A 20,576-nucleotide genomic window follows, 5' to 3' on the forward strand; every position below is an offset into this window, starting at 1 on the left:
AGACAGCACTATCATTTCTCTAGAAAATGTCATCGATATATACTTTAACTAACTCTCTTTCATTTAAGTGGCCCAAGAACTTCATGTGGCAAGAACCAAAAGGCATTATTATCAACAATTTTAAGGAAACCAGGGCTCATAAGGGTCAAACAAATTGTCCATGTTTGCTTACCTAATCAATGCAGAAGATAAAATTTGAACTCTGGTCTTTCCAAGATCCTAGTTTAGCATTCTATTATCACACCAAGTCACTTCTTCCCAAGAATGTCCCTCTCCCTGGGCGTGGTCTAGATCCCATCACTTCCTCTAGGGAGTGCCTAAATTCAGGAATCTAGGAACTTGGCAAGGATTTCAAAGGAAAGGCCTACTTCATAGGAAAGAGAAACATATGTATATTGAATCCTGGAATCTTATAATTGCCAGAGGAAGAAAGACAAACCAATCATAATAATTAACTTGGATTACTGATAAAACATCAAAACATTTCTACTGTATCACTCATCCTTCCTAGGAATCAATATATAGTGTCACAGAGAATCAGAAAGTTTGAATTCCAGCTCCACTGCCATCACTTACCAAAGATTGACTTACAGTCAACCTTTCTGAGCCTCATTTTTTTTTCATTTTTAAAATAAAAAATAATATTTGGGCTCTTTTACTTTATCGGCTTGTTAAGAAGAAAATATTATCTGTTTAATCTTGCTCAAGTCACTTAATTTCGGTGATTCTCAGTTTCTTCAACTATAAAACAAGAGGATTGGACAATATGCCTTCTAAGGTTGCTTGAAGCTCTAAATCTATTGCCACAGGAAATATTAAAACTCTACAAATGTTATTTATTATTATTTTCATAAATTTCTTGCTGGGAGAGTACAGTAAATTCCATGAAATTCTATGTGGATTGCTTGTTTCTCAAATTGCAAATGCTAGCATATCTTAAGCAAACAAAATTAGAAAGTCTTATCTTTAAAAAGCTCAAGAATGATTTTTCTTTAATTCTAGGATCTCCTTGTGCCTATATTTGGAGTTTGAGTCATTTGTACATTCCTTTGGTTTGATTTTTTTCCTACATGAGAGTTCTCTTAAATATCTATTTCCTACCTTATATAAAATAGTAATTCCCCAGTTTATCTGTTTCCCCTCAACATGTCACCTGTTAGGTTGTTCACTGAACTCCTAGATTTCCTTATTCATGCTTTCAGTGTCTGTCTACTTTTCTCTCTCTTTTCCTTCTACTCCCTCCCTTTCTTCTTCTTCCCTCCTTCCCTCCCTCTCTCTCTGTCTGTCTGTCTCTTCCCCTTCCCCCATGTATTAATATTTGTGTGTGTGTCCATGTCTCTGTGCATACATATATAGGTAGCCAGATGGTCAGTGGATAGAGTGAAAGGTTTAGAATCAGGAAGTCTCATCTTTTTGTGTCCAGATCTGGACTCATACACCTATTAGCTGTGTAACCCTGGGCAAGTCACCTAACCTGTTTGCCTTAATTGATTAAAGAAATGGCAAACTACTCAAGTATCTTTGCCAATAAAACCCCATGGTTTGTATGATCTACAAAGTCACAAAGAATTGGACAGGACAGAAAAATTGAAACAAAATATATGTATGTATTTCTAAATGTATGTGTGTGTATATACACATGTATTTCTAAATGTATCATACATTTAGAAATACATGTGTGTATATATATATATACACATATATATGCATATATAAGTATACAGAGACACACACACACATATATATGTATATATACAAAAATAGAATCTTAATATCTTATACTATACATTATAGTATCTTATATATACATATAAACACACACACACACACACACACACATACACATACACACACACTATGCATATACTATATTAACCAGTAAAGAGAGTAGTCCAGTATCCATGTGGAAAGGGATTCAGTACTGATTATGACAACAATATATATCCAGCCACTGCTTACTGAGTTACAGAACTCAAAAGCTTCTGTCAAATTTAATTCCATTTATCTGTCACCTGCATGTCTTTCTCCAGGTTTTTCAAAGTTTACAGTCTTGACAAATTTAGGAGAAATTTCACTTTAACAAAATGTCAAAGAGAAGTATCCTTTTAGAAACCAAAAAGTAACAGGGAGAAAATTGAAGGCAAAAATAGAATTGGCTAGAAACCAGAAACCACAAGAAGTCCCTACAGGAAATGGAACGAATCAGTTACTCCAGTGGAGACTTTTTCCCCCAAGACAGAGTGGATGGGGGTGGGTATGCTGTCAGAAAGCAAGATGGGAGTTCAGATATTAAGGAAAACTGCACCATCAGAAGTTAAGAGGGTTTTCAGTTTCTATGCAAGACTTAAATTCAAATCACTTTAGAAACAATTTAGGTACCTTCAATAGAAAGGAACTAGCATTCTACTGGACATTATATCATGTCTACTGAGTATAGTTGGGGTTATGTATAATTTCCCAAATTAAAGCTATGAACTATTATAATTATCCCAGTTCTCCTGTTTAGCACTTTGTGTAGCTGGGAGGGGTAGAAACACTAGAAGGGGGACAATCTGTGTCAATGGTTCAAAAGACCCAAAAGCCCTTTCCTCTCTGCTCCTAGACATCCCCATCACTAAATCTGAATAAAAGAGCATTTGGCAGAACCAGCTCCTGCCTAGCAGCTGTAGCTGACATTGAGCAGGTGCTGCCACTGAACATTTTTAACCACACAGGCGATTTGCACACTGGACTGACTGTTAGTTTAGGGGGCTTGTCAAAGGTCATGAGGCTTGCTAATGACAGATGTCACTTGATCCCCTATTTTATACATCTAGTGATGGAGAGGCAGAAAAATCACTACTGGAAAAGCGTTTACAATTCATTTTACCCAAATTCTTTTCTGTTACAGATTAAGAAACTAAGGTTCAATCCAATCCAATACAGCAAATATTTACCATAAGCTTGCTGTTTGCAATGTACTGTTTTGCTCTGGGAACTATAAAATTGGAAAAAAAAAAAAGCAACCACTGATGTTAATAAGTTTAGGTCTAAAGAGATTCATATCACTATATATTGTTATCTTCTTTTATATTTTTATCACACTTTTCACCTGGCAAAATTCTTTAAACACTATCTCATTTTATTTTCACAACACATTTGTTTTTGAGAATTTTTAAAATAATCTATTTCTTCTGACTGACTTCTTTTTGAAAATGAAAACTAAGTAACCCTGATGAATGTGATGGTATATTTAAATCCTAAAAAATTTCTGTTGAACTCCTAAACAGGCCTATTTCCATCCATGGCCATTCTGATTGGGTTTAGGGTTCAATGGGAAAACAAAGCAAAACAAAACAACAACCAAACCCAAACCAATAACTCCAATCTATCCCAGCAGCAGGGCAGAAAAGAAGGGAACAGGAGTAGTGGAAATGAAATGAAAAGGAGAATAATAGAGAGAATAGACTAGAATGATATAGGTAAGAGAGAATAACAAAAGACCAGTTAAACTGTTCATATGAAATTACATTAATGTGCAAAGATATCTCAAATATTCCTTGCCTTATATACAAGTGAAACATGAAATTAGAAAAAAGTTTTAAAGAACACATAAAAAATCAAAATTACATAACATAATTTATATTTTATATTATGATATATTGCATATCATTTTATAATTTTATATATAATTATAATTTATATTGTAGTAAATATAAAATGAAACCTTGCAAGTTAGAACTTTTAACAAAAAAAAAACTCATTTAACGTAACCTATTCAAAATTTACTGATCTTAAAATACAAGTACTTTTTGTTTTTACTAGGTTTTAAAACAATAATTTTAGCATAAAATTTTGCTGACTTAAAAACTAAGGAAAAATGAAGTTAGGAATATTTCATGTATTTTTGTAAAATAAATTTGACCATTTCAAAATTTATAATTGAAGAGAAATATAATATTTATGTGTATACATATACAAAAATGTATAAACATATAAACATAATTTGCTGCAAATTGCAACTGGATTATAAATTCTGCATTTTAAAAACAATTTATTCAGGAAAGTTGTACCTATGTAGAAGATGGATTGCACTTTCTTGCTTTCAAATCACAAAAGTGACTTCATATAAAGTTGGAAATAATCAGAAATGCTATGATTACAGCAAAAATTCCCAAATCATTATTCAAAATTATGTGTTCATTGAACATGGAGTATATATAACATATGCATTTACATATACATGCATATGTGTTCATATATGTGTATAATGTATTATAAACACAAATAATACACACACACACACACAAACACACACACACACATATATATATATAAATTCATACAGGGTATCCCCAAAGTCTTAGAGCTTTAACAGTTTAAAATGTTATTAAGACCTTTAAGATAAGCTGCATATAGGTAAGAATTATATTAATATATATATATTATATTATAATAATTATATTAAAATATGACATTTTATGTATAATATACAACTAACAAGTCTTTGATTAAGTCTATTAGAAGCCAATAAGTGGCAGAATTGTGTTGAAATTCACCCATTTCATGGTGTCTATCAAAAACAATCAATAAGTAATGATACTGTTGAGAGTATAAAAGAGAAAAAAAAAAGCTATGTTGAAGCCTAGACATCATACAGACCAGCAGCTTTCTTAATGTATAACAGTTTGCCCTGACCCAACTTTCTCTTTGCCCTACACAAAGAGAACTTGTTCATAGACTTCAAAAGGTTTAGAGTCCAACAATAAACATTAATTTCACAATTTTGCAGCAAAAGAGAAAGACTGGTGAGGAAACAATTGCAAAAAAAAAGAGAGTTAAAATGTCATAGCAAGTGCAATCCTAGATTTTCTTTTCACATATACAACTCTTAGAGATACTAATTAATTCCTTTAAACTTCTCACTTCTCTTTTCTCACTGTCAAATTTAATACATGTTACTTTAAAAAAAAGATCAGGTAAACAGCCTTAATCTGTGGGAAAACTACATGTTTAAAGTGAACTTAAACTGAATATTAAATTTAAAGAATTATGTAAATCATAGGATTTTCCAAAATGAAAGTCATTTTATATTTTAAGCACCCAAACTGTCTTCTGTAGTTTTTATGGCAATTCTTGTGGATACCAAAAGAAGTTGCCAAGTAGACATTATATTATGTAGGCTTCCCATAGAACAAAGCTGTTTCACTATTTTAAATAAAAATTAAGAGGGCCAAAAGGATGGTATATATTTAGAGCAATGAGAAGCTGCCCAAAGCAAACACCAGAGAAATTCTCTTAAGGGAGGAAAACATCTCTGTTACCATTCTAAACTAGGAAAGCAAAAAAGAAAAAAAAAATCCACCCCCAAAAACCTGATTGGAAGAAAAAGCAGACCTTTAATTCCCACTAACTTTCTATTTAAGAATTCCCATACTTAGTCACGGCTTTTCGAAATAGATTCTTATAAAAGTTGAGTTTAAATTATGAATAGGAGTAGGCGCTTAAGTGTGAATCAAAGACAGATCTGGAAATCTGGGGCAACTCAATCTTTGACTCAAGTCACTTAGCAAAAGAAATAAAAATAAAGAAACAAAATTATCAACTGCGTGATGCAGTTAGCTATGTGTGTTCACTGGGTTCGTCTCTGCTCAAAGTGATTGTTGGGAATCTAGTTACTTGAATGTCCCATAACTGCTTATTGTGCTTTGTCCATAGCATATTGCTTTGCAGAAACTTACTACTATTAATGATGGTGTTGTTGAAGGCAATGAAACCAGAAGGCATGGAATGATCTTTTGTTTTAAAAAAAAAATCATCCCTCAATGTTAGAGAAAGCCATAATACCTTAAAGCTGGAATGTACTTCAAAATACATTTAATATGATCAGAAATCTAGAGCTGCAAAGGATGTCAGAGGCTATCTCTAGTCCAAGCTCCTCTCAATCCTTTTAATTTAGGGATAATCAGTAGCTCCAGAGGCAAAGCCATTTTTGAGCCCATATTTTTGACTCCCAGGGCGATGTTCTTTTCCTTACATTCTTTACTTCAGAAATGAAAAGTAATGATTTTTAGTCCTAGTTATTATCTATTTTCTGGGTGTGTTTATCTTAACTATAATATTTCAATATACTTCAAATATAACTGCACATTTTTTTTTGTTTCAATTCACATAATAGGGCTTGGAAATGAACTTAAAAGACATTTAACAACAAAAATTTCTGTTAACATTAACATAAATAAGTTTGGTTATACATCTATTACATTATGAGATGATTAAAATAACAGAATATTAAGTACTTTTAACATCTATACACAATTGAGGGATTATATATATACACATATACATAAATACATAGATATAGATATGTATGTATATTTACCTAACATATATTCATATATAACATATCTAGATTTATGTATTTTTGTATATCTATCTATTTAGATATATGGACATATATGCATATTTACATATATGTCTCTATATAAAGATGTCTACTTCCCTAAAAATTCAATTCTAATTCTAATTTGAATAAGATAGGTTAATGTACAATATAGCATATTTGGATATATACACACATATATGTCAACATTATGTATATCTAGAATGTACATATTTGTATGTAGATATGTCTAAATATATTATAGGTATATTAAAAAATTTGCATACATAAAAATCTATCAATCTCTCTAGGCATTTGTAAGAGATATATACCTATTTACCTATATCTATTTATAAAATTATCACAGCTAAATGGTACAGTGGATAGAGAGCTGGACCTGGAGTCCAAAAAGACCTGAACTCAAAAATGACCTCAGAAACTTAATAGTTGTATGACCCTGCACAAGTCATTCAAACTCTGTTTGCCTCAGTTCCCCCATCTGTAAAATGGAGAAGAAAATGGCAAACTATTCCAGTCTCCATACAAGGTCATAAAGAGTCAAACATGACTGAACGACATATACCAGGCACTATGCTAAGTGATTTATAAACGTTTTCTCTTTTCTCTTAAAATTCTTTGGAGACCTTGGTATAAAATAATGTTTCACTTTGAACAGTTACTGGATAGCAAAAACCCACATAGTTCTAAGAAGTTATTTAACTGTTTAAGGAAGTTTTATTGTATCCATTTCCACTATCATTTAAATAGCGCATAAAAAGAAACAGAAAATTCCTGACCCTAGAAATAGAAGTCCAATTACTGAGCATATGTTAAATTTGTAATATGATCCATTTATATCCATCTATGAAACATCTTCCAGGTCATTGCTTTTTTGTTTGTTTGTCCTATTCTTCCTAGGAGGGCCCATGTTCATAATCTTGCCTTGTAATTTATTTCCATAGTTTCTGCTTTGTCCTTGTTTATAATGTTCCCTGACCCCTGCCCTGCCTCCATAGTCAGGGACATGATTTTCTGTTCAAATTATCTTCAGTCTGTTTGTGTTACTCTTTTATCCTTCATTTTCTTCAGACATTCCTCTCCTCTGTTGTCACATCTGAGGCCCCTCTTGGTGAACGGCTCACAAGGACGGTTTCTGGTCAGGCAGATGGTACCCATCATTTCTACTGGGAAGTTAGTGAATAGCAAGTCTACTCACCATTCTCATTGACTAAGTTCTATAAATGGACTGCCTGAAAAATGAAAAAGTTGGAAATGGCAATAAGGTGCTGTATTTAAAACGAAGGGCAGGGCAGGACAGCACAGCCTCCATGAAGTCCTGCTTCCCTAAGGAGATGATTCTAATTCTAATTTGAATTAGGTTAATCTACAAAAGTGATTTCTGTAATCCAAGAAATATCTGAGGTCTATATTTAAAAGTCCTCTTTTCTAGACTTCTTAAATGGGATCTTTCAAAGATCTCATTTTCAAGGCTATCGAGAGCAGTTGTATTATGAATATGATTCCAATGTTATCTTTAAAAGCCATTGGGTCCCAGCTGATACCCCCACAAACATTGGAAAGCCTCCCTGCTCTTCCCTCCCAGTGAATCTAGAAAAAGGTTAGATTGTTATCCTCCCCTTGCAGCTGGAACTGAGACTGATCCCTAGTACTGGTTCTTTTGTGGACAGGAGATTAAAAAGGGTAATAAGGAACAGACAGAAAGACTGATAGTCTTTGATGAAAAGGGAGAGAGAGATGAGGGGAGGTGCTGTCAAATCGATCTGACACCCTGTTCCTGACCTAGAGAGAACTAAGTATTTTAGAAGCTACTCCAAGGAAACAAGTAAGCCTGCCTTAGGTACAAACACAAAATGGGCTTTAAAGACCTAACAAATATTACTACAGATCATGAACAATTGATTAAGGAAATTTAGCTGCTATATCTGTTATTTTGTAATTTGTAGACAGTATCATCTCTCTTAAAATTATAAAAAAAATAAAGATGCTCACTTTGCAATGAGTTATGGACCATTTTTTATCATGGTCAAGAATGGAACTGATTAAACTAGATTTGTGTTTTCAGAAGATGTATATAACTATCTTTTAGATGTCTTATTGGAATTATATATGTGGTTTTATATATATATGTGTGTGTGTGTATGTGTATAAGCCACACACACACATGTATGCATATAATTTAAAGCAATGAGTCCACTTTCCTCATTACTTCTGATAAGACTAGGCACAATGAACTTATTAAGAGAAAATAAGTGAAGGTAGGCAACAAATGCTAAAGACAAGGTAATAAATGTTAATTGTATACCCTCACTTATTAATATCACTACTGTTATTAATATCACTAACCATTCTGCTAGAAATCCGTAATCATTATGTAATTTCCCTTCTTTTTTTTTTTTTGTTCTCTGTACGTAAAGAATTAAGATTGTCTAAGTGAGAAAGGGTCACTATAATACACCAGTGGAGGCTGCTTAATAATATTCACTGTTTCTTTTTCAAAAGATGTTTTATCCATCATTTCAGTGTAGAGTTGCTTTGTTTTTTTTTTGTTGTTGTTGTTTTTGAGAAAGCTAACTATTTGGAAAATGGAATTCTGTTATCCAAATCCATACTTATATTACATGTATTAAGAAACAAAGCTTCATTAGTTTTTGGTAAATGACATAGAAAATACTTAAAAAAAACAAAAACAAAACAAAATAACCTAGTACTTTTCATCTATTTATCACAGACAGATGCTTACTATGGGTGCAATATAATGACTGGCTCCCCAAAGCCTATAATTATAATAATTGGGGTCATGTGACCTATCAGCATGCCCCAGCTTAAAAAGCAGATGGCTAAACATTAGCATTTGAATCAGCTCAGGGAGGGCCTTTTAGTGAAAAGAGCTAAGGAATAAGTATAGCAGAAACCAGTGAATGCAGTATTTCAGTCAATTTCAAGTAGTTGTTTAATTTCCTTCTAATAATCTTTTTGATGATCTTCTTTGTTTTCCTCCAGTACAGCAGACAGCCAATCTACCTACAGATCTGATTATCCCTACCCCTTTAATTTAGCCAGCATCTATATTACTTAGAGGTTAGGGGGAAAGTGAAGATAAAAAGCATTGCATTCTCATCCTTCCCTGTTTATCCCCAAACTGAAATTGTCTTTCTTCTGGGAAATACTGATAGCCTGTAGACTTAAAAAACACTGAGTTGGCTTTTCTTGAGCATGAATGGTTTTATTTATTTTATTAGAGAAGAAGGCTATCTCTTCCACTCCATAATAGATTTCTCTATTTGTGAACTGTCTGGTTGAAACTTGAATGAAAACTGACAGCTACTGAAAGTCTAAATTTCATCCTATAACTTTTCATTGCAGACTAGATATGCTCTTAAACAATTCAATATGACAATCAGTTTGATAACCCTGGAAACCTAAAGAAAATTCACACAGCTATGAGCTACTGGAAATTCAACTGGAAAGTTAAATGTCAGTTGGATATTTCCAACTTTTTTTTCTCCCTCCTTAGTAGAGAATAAGAGGCTCACAGAGAAAATACTCTCAAGGATGGGACTTGGGAGTACTTTCCCTGCCTTTTTGGAAATTTACTAATAAAGGAATCTCCTTTTGTACCTTGGGATAAGGTGAACTATACTCCTCTCTACCCACCACACTAGACAGGTTGGTTTCCTTGATTCACTATGTAGTCTTTCTTAAATTGTTTCCCTCTCTGAAATACCTTCTGATTTCCCCATCACCTGTCCAAATACTATCCGATCAATATAGTCCAGCTAGTTTTACCTCTTCCATTAAGTCTTCTTTTGCCTTCCTTTTCTCTGAAAGTAGGTGCCCTTTGTTGCTCTGTGACACATAGGTTAGTCTTTGATTAGGTGCATACATTGTATGTGGAGATTTTGCTGTAATCTTTTCTCCACAATTATCATAGGAACAATAGACCAAACTTCTATTTCTATAGCTTCCACAAAGTTTATTGGGAAAAGAAAAGAAAAGAAAATTAAAAATAATCTAGAAATAATTCTATATGTAACCCCCAACTTCTCTTTCCTCGGGGGAAAAAAATCCTGAAGTGAATACTGAATGAACTTTTCAAAATTTTTTGTCAAAAAACATCTTACCCAGACCAAAATAGATTGTAACTTTAAAGGGGAGAAGACTTAACACTATTGACATGCTTTTTTTTTTTTGGCATGGTTAGAGGTTACTAGAGGTCATTATTTCTACTGCCTAGTTAATAAATAAAGCAACTAATTAAATAAATAAATTATTCATTTATTATGAAGGCATCAGTGGACAGAAATGTTCAAGCAGTGCTTCTCCTTAATTTCAATTTTAAAGGAAATGAAAAAAAAAAAGCTTCCAAAAAGTTAAGAACTGAGACAAGGATGTCATCAACATCAACAAAGAAATTAATCAACATTTATTAAGCACCTAACATGTGTGATAAAAGCAGAGAATACAAAAAGAGGCAAAAAGCCAGTCTTTTGATGTCCACATAAAGGTTCATTAAGAGTTGAGGCTCAGAAAGATTTAGAATGACCTCCTAAAGTCATTCAAGTAGTAAGTAATAAAACTGGAATTAAAATAGATTGTGTCAGTTGGTCCTCACAACAATATTTAACATGCTACATGGTCCTTCCAAATTATCTGTTTATTAGAGTTCAAGGAAGTCAATTGCAAAAAGAAAGTTCAGTTAGTCATTGGTGTCAAACTCAGAAATAGGGGCCACTAAACCATACATAACGATTCTTGTGGGCTCCAGTTTGACTTAGTTTTGAATTGTATTATCACATATTTTATTGTATTTTATGTTGTTGTATTTCTCTGCTGCATGTTAATCTGTTAGGGACAGAATTCAGGACAGCTGTAGGTGGCACGAAGCCTTTGAGCTGTATATTGGACTTCTCTGCTTGATAATACACATCCACATCTTGCTTCTAGCATCCGCTCAAGTTATCATCTGTTTACTTTCTCAGACAAAATTTTAAAAAGAAAGCTGTCTATACTTTTCTTCCACCTCTCCTCTTTCTTCTTAACTTTCTGCAGTGTAGCTTCCATTTTCATCATTCAGTGGAAATTTCACTCTCCAAAATTTTCTGTCCTCTAATACCTTAATAAGCACAGAAGTAATACAAATGAGCAGGAGTTACTAGCAGGCAGATTTCAACTCAATATAAGGAATAACTTCCCATGCCATTAAAACTACCCAAAGAAAAGATCCAAGGACAGAGCTGGAAATTAAAAAAAAAAAAACTTAATTAAATTAATTAAATTTTAAAAAGGGGTCTAGTTCAACCCCATTATTTATACACAAGGAAACTGAGACCCACAGAGGTCAAGTGACTATAGCAAGGTCCTATAGATAGTATGTAGAAGAGCCAAGACTAAGCTCTTTGATTGTTAAATGCAGGACACTTTCCATTTGTGCCTATCTACCTTTCAGATTTGCAGAGGAGCTTGGGAGAAGGAGGTGAATGAACCCCACATTACTAATTTTCAAGACAAAACTAAATGATTATGTTGAAGAGCAATTACAGTCATGGCTGAATTCTTACTTCTGCATTTCCATTCTAATTTTAAGATTTTGTAAAATACAAAAAAGAAAAGTTTTACTAAAAGCAATAGTTACTATTAGTGGTTTGAGTCCCTTTTGGAAATTTGCAAATTCCCAAAATGGTTTAACGGGGTTTCAACTGAAAAAAAAATTAATAGCACTTCAAGCAGTAAAGTAATTGTAGAACATTATGAATAGTCTATTAAATTACTCTTGGATTCAGAATATGTTTTTGTTGTTGTTGTAAGTTGTTTATAGAACAAAAAAACTTTAGAAACCACTATATTAAAGCATGCTGTAATTTAATTGCACAAACAAATGATGAATAACTGACATTCAAATAGCTCTTTAATGTTGGCAAAATGTAGCACAATTGTATTTAATATTCCTAAGAACTCCATGAAGGAGATATGAAATGTCACTCTTTTTCCATATGAGTAGTCTCAGAGAGGTTGAGCATATTGTACAAGGCTGAGGTGGTAGAGATGGGATATTTAAATTTAGTTCTTCTTAACTCCAAGTTCTACATCCTATCTACCATACAACACTATCTCTAATTTTTTAAATAGAAAAAAGGTCATTTCTGCCTTCTTGCATTAATTCATTTAATAAATATTTATTGAGCAACTATGTTCTAGTCATTATAGATGACTAAAATCTATAAATCTGGCCCTTCCTTTTAGGAGCTTGCCAATATGCACCAATGTAGCAGGATGAAAATGATTTCAAGAAACTGAAGTCATTCCATTTTATTCTATAGGAATCATATACCACCATGCAGCTATGATGAATTGAAATGGAACAGAAAATCATTAGCTAAGCTCCCCTGTACAGCATCTGAAAATAACACAGCAGTATTGATGTGTAGTCACACATTTTTCCTTTTCAGCATTTTAATTTAGCTTGCATGACTGTCTCACACATGGTAGCATGCTAATATGAGACAAAGATTTACATCTTGATCTCTGAAGCAATGAGACAGCTAATAAATCCCAAGCTGGGAAATCTCCTCCAAAGTATTTCACTATGAAATGACTACTGGGAATGATTGTATTTGTTCTCTATTCTTTAAGAAATGATAAAATGAACACAAAAATTAAGGGAAATTAGGAATTCCCTACAAAGAGAGAAAATATGTTTCTTGTTCCTGAAAGGTTGTCTGTAAAGTTAGATATTCTCAATTCTGAATGCAATTTTCATACCAATATTTTTAAATTCAAGATGTTTTCATTCTTAAGGAGAGAGGCAAGTAAGATACATAAGAAAAGTACGGCAAGGTCAGAATCAGAAAGAAGGAAAGATTTGTTTTTTCTCTCATTCTCAATTATCTCCTCCGCACCATTTTTCTATCATTGTTTTTGCATTCTGTCCCCTTATTTGTGGCCTTGATAGCTCTCTTTAATCAATGGAATTCTAAAGCAGGAATTCAGGTTTTTTAATATGGGAGTCTATGAACTTATTTCTTTAAATATGTATTAGCTATGAAGAGAGTCTCAACCTCTCTGAGACTACTCATAGGGAAAAAGAGTGACATTTCATATCTCCTTCATGGAGTTCTTAGAAATATTAAATACAATTGTGCTACATTTTGCCAACATTAAAGAGCTATTTGAATGTCACTATCTGCATATAGAGAAAGAACTGATTAAATAAGGGACAACTAGATGGTGCAGTGGCTAGAGCACCAGCTCTAAAGAAAGCCAAGAGAAACTGAGTTTAAATTTGCCCATAGATTCCTAAATAACTAATTAGCTGTGTGACTCTAGGCAAGGCACTTATCTACAGTTGCCTCACTAAAAAAAGTGATAAATAGGAATATGTATAGAATAATTTTATGACTCTCTCTCTCTATTATGTGTGTGTGTGTGTGTGTGTGTGTGTGTGTGTGTGTGTGTATCTCTAATAGTAGGGGAAGGAAAAAAGAGAAAAAAAGAAAAAAAATAAATTTCCAAGATAACTTTATTAGATATTTGAAATGACTAGCAAGTGATACATAATAGATGTGCAGTTTCATATATAATCATCTTTTTGTTATACTGTGTCATAGAAATGCTTGTTTTATTCCATAAATTACAGATAAAATAAATTTAAAATATATATTTTGATAAATTTATTTTAATACAATTTGTTTTCTTTGTAATCCTATGAGCTTTATTTTATGCATTTAGAAACACTATTCTGAGAAGGGATGCATAGGCTTTGTTGATTGAAAATAATCTCCATAGAAATAATTTCCTCACTTTTTTACCTCCAATCTTTACCAAGCAACATCACATCTATCCTGCAAAGATCAGATCAAATATCACTTCAAAGAAATTCTCCTGATTGCCTCCATATCCAAACAAAAGCAAACTTTAACCCTTTTTACCTCATTTATATTTTTGTTTATACTTACTTTCTCTTTTATTGAGTGTGTGTGTGTGTATGTGTGTGTGTGTGCACGCACGGGGGTGGGGTGGGTGTGTGTGCCTATAATGTATTTCCTATTGGATTGTAAATTCAGGAGAGTAGTGTTGCATTTATGTATTTTTCTTCCATAGGATATCTTCTTATACATATCAGGTATTTAATTAATGTTTATTGGATGAATCAATACATGAATAAGTTGTCCTAGGTCAACAGATCCATATTCAGGGCTAAAAGAATCATTGCAAATTCATGAATACGAATTATAAAGGAATAAGTATGTTCCATGATAACTCTCTGAGATAGACATTTCATATGATCATAGTATAATTCTATTCTTTTGGTATTTATTAGTTATAAACTTTATGAAGTGATTCTAATAACCTAAAATAGTTTCCCCATATCCATGACAAAGACTTCATTTTCTTCAGATATTCACTATCTTAAAAAGATACTTTATGTGTTTCCCAACATAGATGATACTTCACTTCATTTAAAGATATTCAATAAATCTGTGACTGTGTCTGGTATTTCTTCCACCAACAGAGATAATGATCTCTGTGGCTCTTAATTACATAAGCAACTGTGACAGTTAGGGTAAATGGCAGAAAAAGAGCCAGAAGATACTAATTGCCACTGGTTTTAAAGTGTATATATATATATATATATATATATATATATATAATATATATATATATATATATATATATATAAATTATTGATACTTTGAGAAATCTTTATCCAATAATCAATGAATTGACAAGCTGTTGAAAGTATGCCCCATCAATATTAAAAATGCTTGCAATGAGACCAAGACAAAAGAAAGTTACATTTAAAGAGAAAAACATACACACTTTTCTTGGAAAGACAAACAAAGTAATTGTTTACCTGTGCTTTCAAAGGTGATAAAATACATCATTTCATGGAACACTTGATCATTTTATCTAGAATTGGTTATGATAAACAAAATATGGTGTGCACAATACAAATGGCAAAATCTAGGGGAAAGAACAAGTGAAATTCTACGAAGAACTTTATGAAATCTATACATTGTGGTGATTAACATTGTTACCTTGGACAAGTCATTTATATAAACTTCAATTTTCTGATTTGTAATAGAAGAGTTGGACTAGATGTCCTATAGTATTCTTTCCAGTTCTAAATCTATGTATGATTAAAATTTCAAGATATCTGAAGTAACATGAGCTTAATGTCCAAGGCTACACTGTTAATAAATCCCACATACTAGATTTGAACCCAAGTCTTCTTGACTCCAAGTCTAGCACCCATTTCCCTATAAAATGGTGCCCTTTGGACAATTAGCAATAATCTATGTAAATAAGTTGTTATCTCACTCATCATCTGTTTTCCCTTCCATAAAATTTAGGTCACAAAAATCACAATATAGAGATCATTCAGATTAGAATATAACCTAATAAGGTTACAATGAAAATCTCTGTATCGAAAATCTTTCCAAGCCCCAAATGATGACACATTTATTTCAAACAATATTTTACACGATACATTTATAAAACAGCAAAAGGATTAGGAAAGTCCATTGAAGTTCGCTGAAATACAATTTGACATATGGTTTGTTTGACGTAACAAGGTTGGAGAATGTAGAGGTAAAATGCATTGTTACATTTTTATTCTAAAAATAATTTTGACCACTTGGTCAAATGTGTTCTCTTAAGACGATGTGGTATATGAGAAAGAGCAACATAGAGAGTCCAAAGGTCTAGCAACTGCCTAGTCCTGTGACTCTCCCTTAAAAGGCAATTCACTTATCTGGACCGCAATGGTGAAATGAAAAGAATGTATTTGATGATCTCCATGGTCACTTGCAATTTCAGCAGTCTAGAATTCCAGGTAAAATTTAGGGTGCTCATGTTCATTTCATTTTCTTCTGACCTGTTTTAGGTGATGATCTCCCAGTCTTTTTTTTTTTTTTTTTTCTGAGGCAATTGGGATTAAGTTACTTGCCCAGGATCACACAGCTAGATAGTGTTAATTGCCTGATGTCAAACCTGAATTCAGGTCCTCCTGACTTCGGAGCTGATGCTCTATCCACTGAACCACATAATTACCCCTGCTTTCCCAGTCTTTAAGTAGAAAACCTAAAAAATTCCAGAGATGTATTAAAACTTGGCTGCTTTCATGTGATGGAATGAAATACCTTTATATTTATATTATTTAAAAACTGGCATTTGATAATCATCCAGGAAAGGTGGAGAACGAATAATGTCTTGTATTAGCATTCAAAATGAACAAAAGCACCTGTAGATTTTTCAGACTTCAAACCACTGAATTTTTAAAAAATACAAAAGAAAAGCGGAAAAGCAATTTAAGCTAAATAATACCCTTTAATGCTTGATCACCCTTAAATTGAATAATAGGGGATAAAACCTGAACCAAAGCTTACTGACTTTATGGTCTGAAAAACCAAATGGCATCTCAACTAACATCTTTTGCAAGATTTAATAACAGGATATGATTACTGAAGAAAAATAATGTTAGTTCTTTAAAAACAACCTCTATTTTATGAATATAAACAACATCATCTTATCCCCCAATGCACTGAGGTAAGCTAGTGCTTTGTACTCAAACAAATTAACAAACAAAAGATTGAGCAACAAAAATATATAAGGGTCACTTAAAGGAAATAGGATATTTAGCTCAGAAAACATAGGGGAAGGGCATAATAGCTTTCTTTGATTGTTTGAAAGATTGTTATATAAAATAGGGAGCTCACTTTTTCTGTTTGGCTTTTAAATCTAAGAATGGGAACAAAAGAGAAAAGTGAGACAATGTATATGGGAAAATGTTCTAATCATTGATTGTACCCTGTGTCTGGAATGTACTCTTTCTTGGACTCTACCTTTTAGACTCCTTAGCTTACTTTAAGGCCCAGCTCAAATCATTTTCTACATGAGGTCTTATCTGATTTCCCCTATTGTTAAGATCTTCCTTCCATACTCCTTCTTCTACCCTTACTACTTTGTAACCATTTTTAATTTATTTTTAAGTTTATTTACAATTTTTCTTCTCATTAGAACTTAATTTTCTTGAGAGCAAGCTGATTTTGTTTCTTCTTCACAATTAATAGCATCTATCAGAGTGTTTGGTACATTTAATGCATTTTTTTTTAGGTATTTAGTGAATATTTGTTCAAAGGAGGATTAGATAGTTCTGTCCAAAATAGGCTAAATCCAGAAGTAATGAGCTCCTTCTCAATGGTGTTCTTTAAGAAAGATTGGATGAATGTTTTTTGCAAGAGTTAATCTTATTCAGATAATGATTGGATCAGATGGCCTCTGAGAGCTCTAACTCTTGAGACTTTGATTTTAATTTATAGTGGTAGATAGAATATGCCAGTGAAATCACTGAATTTGCAATGTATTGTATTAAATATTCTATTTACAAAGTTAACATTAACACGTTAACAACTAAGAACCCCCTCTCCCTCCACTAATTCTCACTGGCATATAGTTTCTGAAAACCACTTTGAATTTTACAATGAATATTTGGCACAAATTATGTCCTTTGCTTTTGAACACAATGCAAACTTATCCAAAGGAAAAAAGTTGAGGTAATTACCTATGCAATTTTGGCTTTTTCTCTATTTTATTTTAATTTCTAAAATAATCCTTTTTATACTCTTGAATTCATTTTATGCGTCCCATTACAAATTAGGAAGTTTTGTCTGAAAATTTTCTCAAGTTACTATATTTGGTTTTCACATGAAAGTCATATCCCATGGAACTCAGCCCATACAGGTAATAGCTTCCATTATCTAAATGTGACATGCAATAATTACCTCAGGTTTCTAGGAAAGAGTTCTAGTATAGAGTGGATATGTCTGGAAATGATAATATCTTCTAGGTATTTAAGTGCACAACTTTTTAAGAATATAGATTGCTGTTGACCTATATAGGTAGAAGGAGTAAAACCACAGGTCTGAACAAACTAAATTAATGTAAATAGCAAAGTTGTCTCTAAATTTGCATAATAGTTTTGCATATCTATTTTATCATTTTTCTAGCTTTGCTTCAGGAGCAGTGAATATCATTAACTTTACAATTCTACCTTAGCCTTCTTAATTAACTTTCATGGTCTTCCAGTCTTTGAATTAAAAATACTCTTTGAGTTTATTTTTTTCTTAGTGGCAGTTTTTTTTAAAAATGTAAAAGAATATAATGAAGGAAGATGATATTGAGAAAAATATGATCTATATATCAATTTCCTTTTATCTCAAATAATACTCCTTCCTTGCTGATACTCTAATTTAGTACTCTAGTTTTGGGGTAATATATTGCATATTCCTTTCCTCCCCCATTATTGCTAAATTTCAAAGTTCTGTAGGGCAAGGACTATGTCTTATTTGCCTTGGTATATAAATGTTTAATAAACAGACAGTGATTAAAGGATGAAGGCATTGAAACAGCCATGAATGCTTTATACTTGAATAGAAATTATATGCTTACTCTATTGTATTTTAGCTTTAATATTCTTTTCTGGAATATATGCAAAATGATACTACTAATCCTTTAAGAAAGGAGAAAGGGAATAAGTTGTTATTAAAGTTCACCATATGCCAGGAACTCTGCTAAATACCTTACAAATATTATTTTACTTGATTCCCACAACTGTTAGAAGTAAATGCTATCATATCCCCATTTTACAGGTGATAAAACTAAGGCTAAGGTTAAATTACTTGTCTAGGATCACATAACTATTAAATGGCAGAACTCTTTTGAAAGTATTTTCTGGATATTTTTTGTTTTTATCTCAGTCAATAAATATTTTAGTACCTACAATATGACAGGCACTGTGCTAGGAGTTGGATTTATGAAAACTAAACCTTGAGGTGCTTGCATTCTATCAGAGGTAAAACATATAAATAAAAACAAAATATATACGAGCAAAATAAATAAAAATAATTTATTTTTACCTTTAATAAGGAGGAAAAGCTTCACTCAGGATATGACACTTGGGCTGAATTTTGAAGGATGCTGTGTCTTCTAGGATGCAAAAGTAAGAGACAAAACATCAAGAAAATGGAGATAGGAAATTCAATGTCATGGGCAGAGAACAAGGTTTATCAGGATGGACCATAGAATTATGAAGTGAGATAATGTCTAAAAGTCAGGAAAGATATGCTAGTGTCAAAGTGTTCAAATGCATTTATGTGCCATACTCAAAAGGTTATGTTTTATACTAAAGGTAACAGGAAGCCATTGGAGTTTTATGAAGAAGAAGAGTTTTTATGACCACATAGTGATGTGATCAGACATCTTTAGAGACATTGCTTTGACAGCTATGTGGAGAGTGGAGATCTGGATTGCAGGAGAGACTTAAGGCATGAACACCTGGAGTCTATTGAGATATTCCTGGTGAGAAGTGATGAGGAACTGAAATCTGTTAAGGAGGTTCAGTAGAATCACCAAGGCTTTATAATTGATTGAATATAAGGGATGAGTGAGAAGGGACAAGTTGGAATTGAAGAAGACTCCAAAATTTAGCAGGATAATTGTTGATTTAACAGTAATAGAGAAGTTAGAAATGCTAGTCAAAAAACATTTATTTAAGTGCCTACTATATGCCAGATTGGGCCAGCTAAGAGGGACAGTGAATAAAGTGCTTGGCCTGGAGTTAGACTAATCTTCCTAAGTTTAAATCAGCCTTAGACATTTATTAGCTGTGTAACTGTGGATAAGTCACTTAAATCTGTTTGCCTCAGTTTACTCATCTCTAAAGCAAACTGGAGAAAGAAATGACTAACTACTCCAGGATCTTTGCCAAAAACAAACAGACAAAAAACAAACAACAAACCCAAAATGGTGTCACAAAGAGTCAGATATGACTCCAAAACAACTGAACAGCAAAATATTCCAGGTACTATGCTAGGAGGAGGAGTGTTTTTAGAGGTGATGAAAGACAAACACAGGCAAAACAATTCTTTCTGTTTTGGACATGTTGTATTTCAGATGTTAATAGGACATTTAATTGGAAATAAGCAATGAGTGGTGATAATACTAAACTGGAGCTCAGGAGAGAAATAAGGGGATATGAAGATCTCACAGGCTTCTATATAGAGATAATAACTAAACCCCCAGAAGCCAATGTGGTCACCAAGAGCAAAAAGAGTGTGAGGATAAAACGAGAATATGTTTGTGAAATTATTTGCAACTTTTAAGTGCTTTATAAAAGCTAGCTATTTTTATTATTTAC

General features: G+C 32.6%; 1 protein-coding gene across 21 annotated transcripts in view; it reads right to left on the reverse strand.

Moving 5' to 3' along the window:
- The window catches only part of MAP2 (microtubule associated protein 2), a 350,338-nt gene that overhangs the window by 233,779 nt on the left and 95,983 nt on the right, over positions 1-20,576 (reverse strand). For all 21 annotated transcript variants that reach the window (XM_051983642.1, XM_051983645.1, XM_051983661.1 and 18 more), the window contains exon 3: positions 19,297-19,366. The gene's annotated coding sequence lies outside the window, so the exon portion shown is untranslated. The remainder of the gene's footprint in view (positions 1-19,296; positions 19,367-20,576) is intronic.

The sequence above is a fragment of the Antechinus flavipes genome, chromosome 3, assembly GCF_016432865.1.
Source record: "Antechinus flavipes isolate AdamAnt ecotype Samford, QLD, Australia chromosome 3, AdamAnt_v2, whole genome shotgun sequence".
In the NCBI taxonomy this organism is placed as follows: domain Eukaryota; kingdom Metazoa; phylum Chordata; class Mammalia; order Dasyuromorphia; family Dasyuridae; genus Antechinus; species Antechinus flavipes.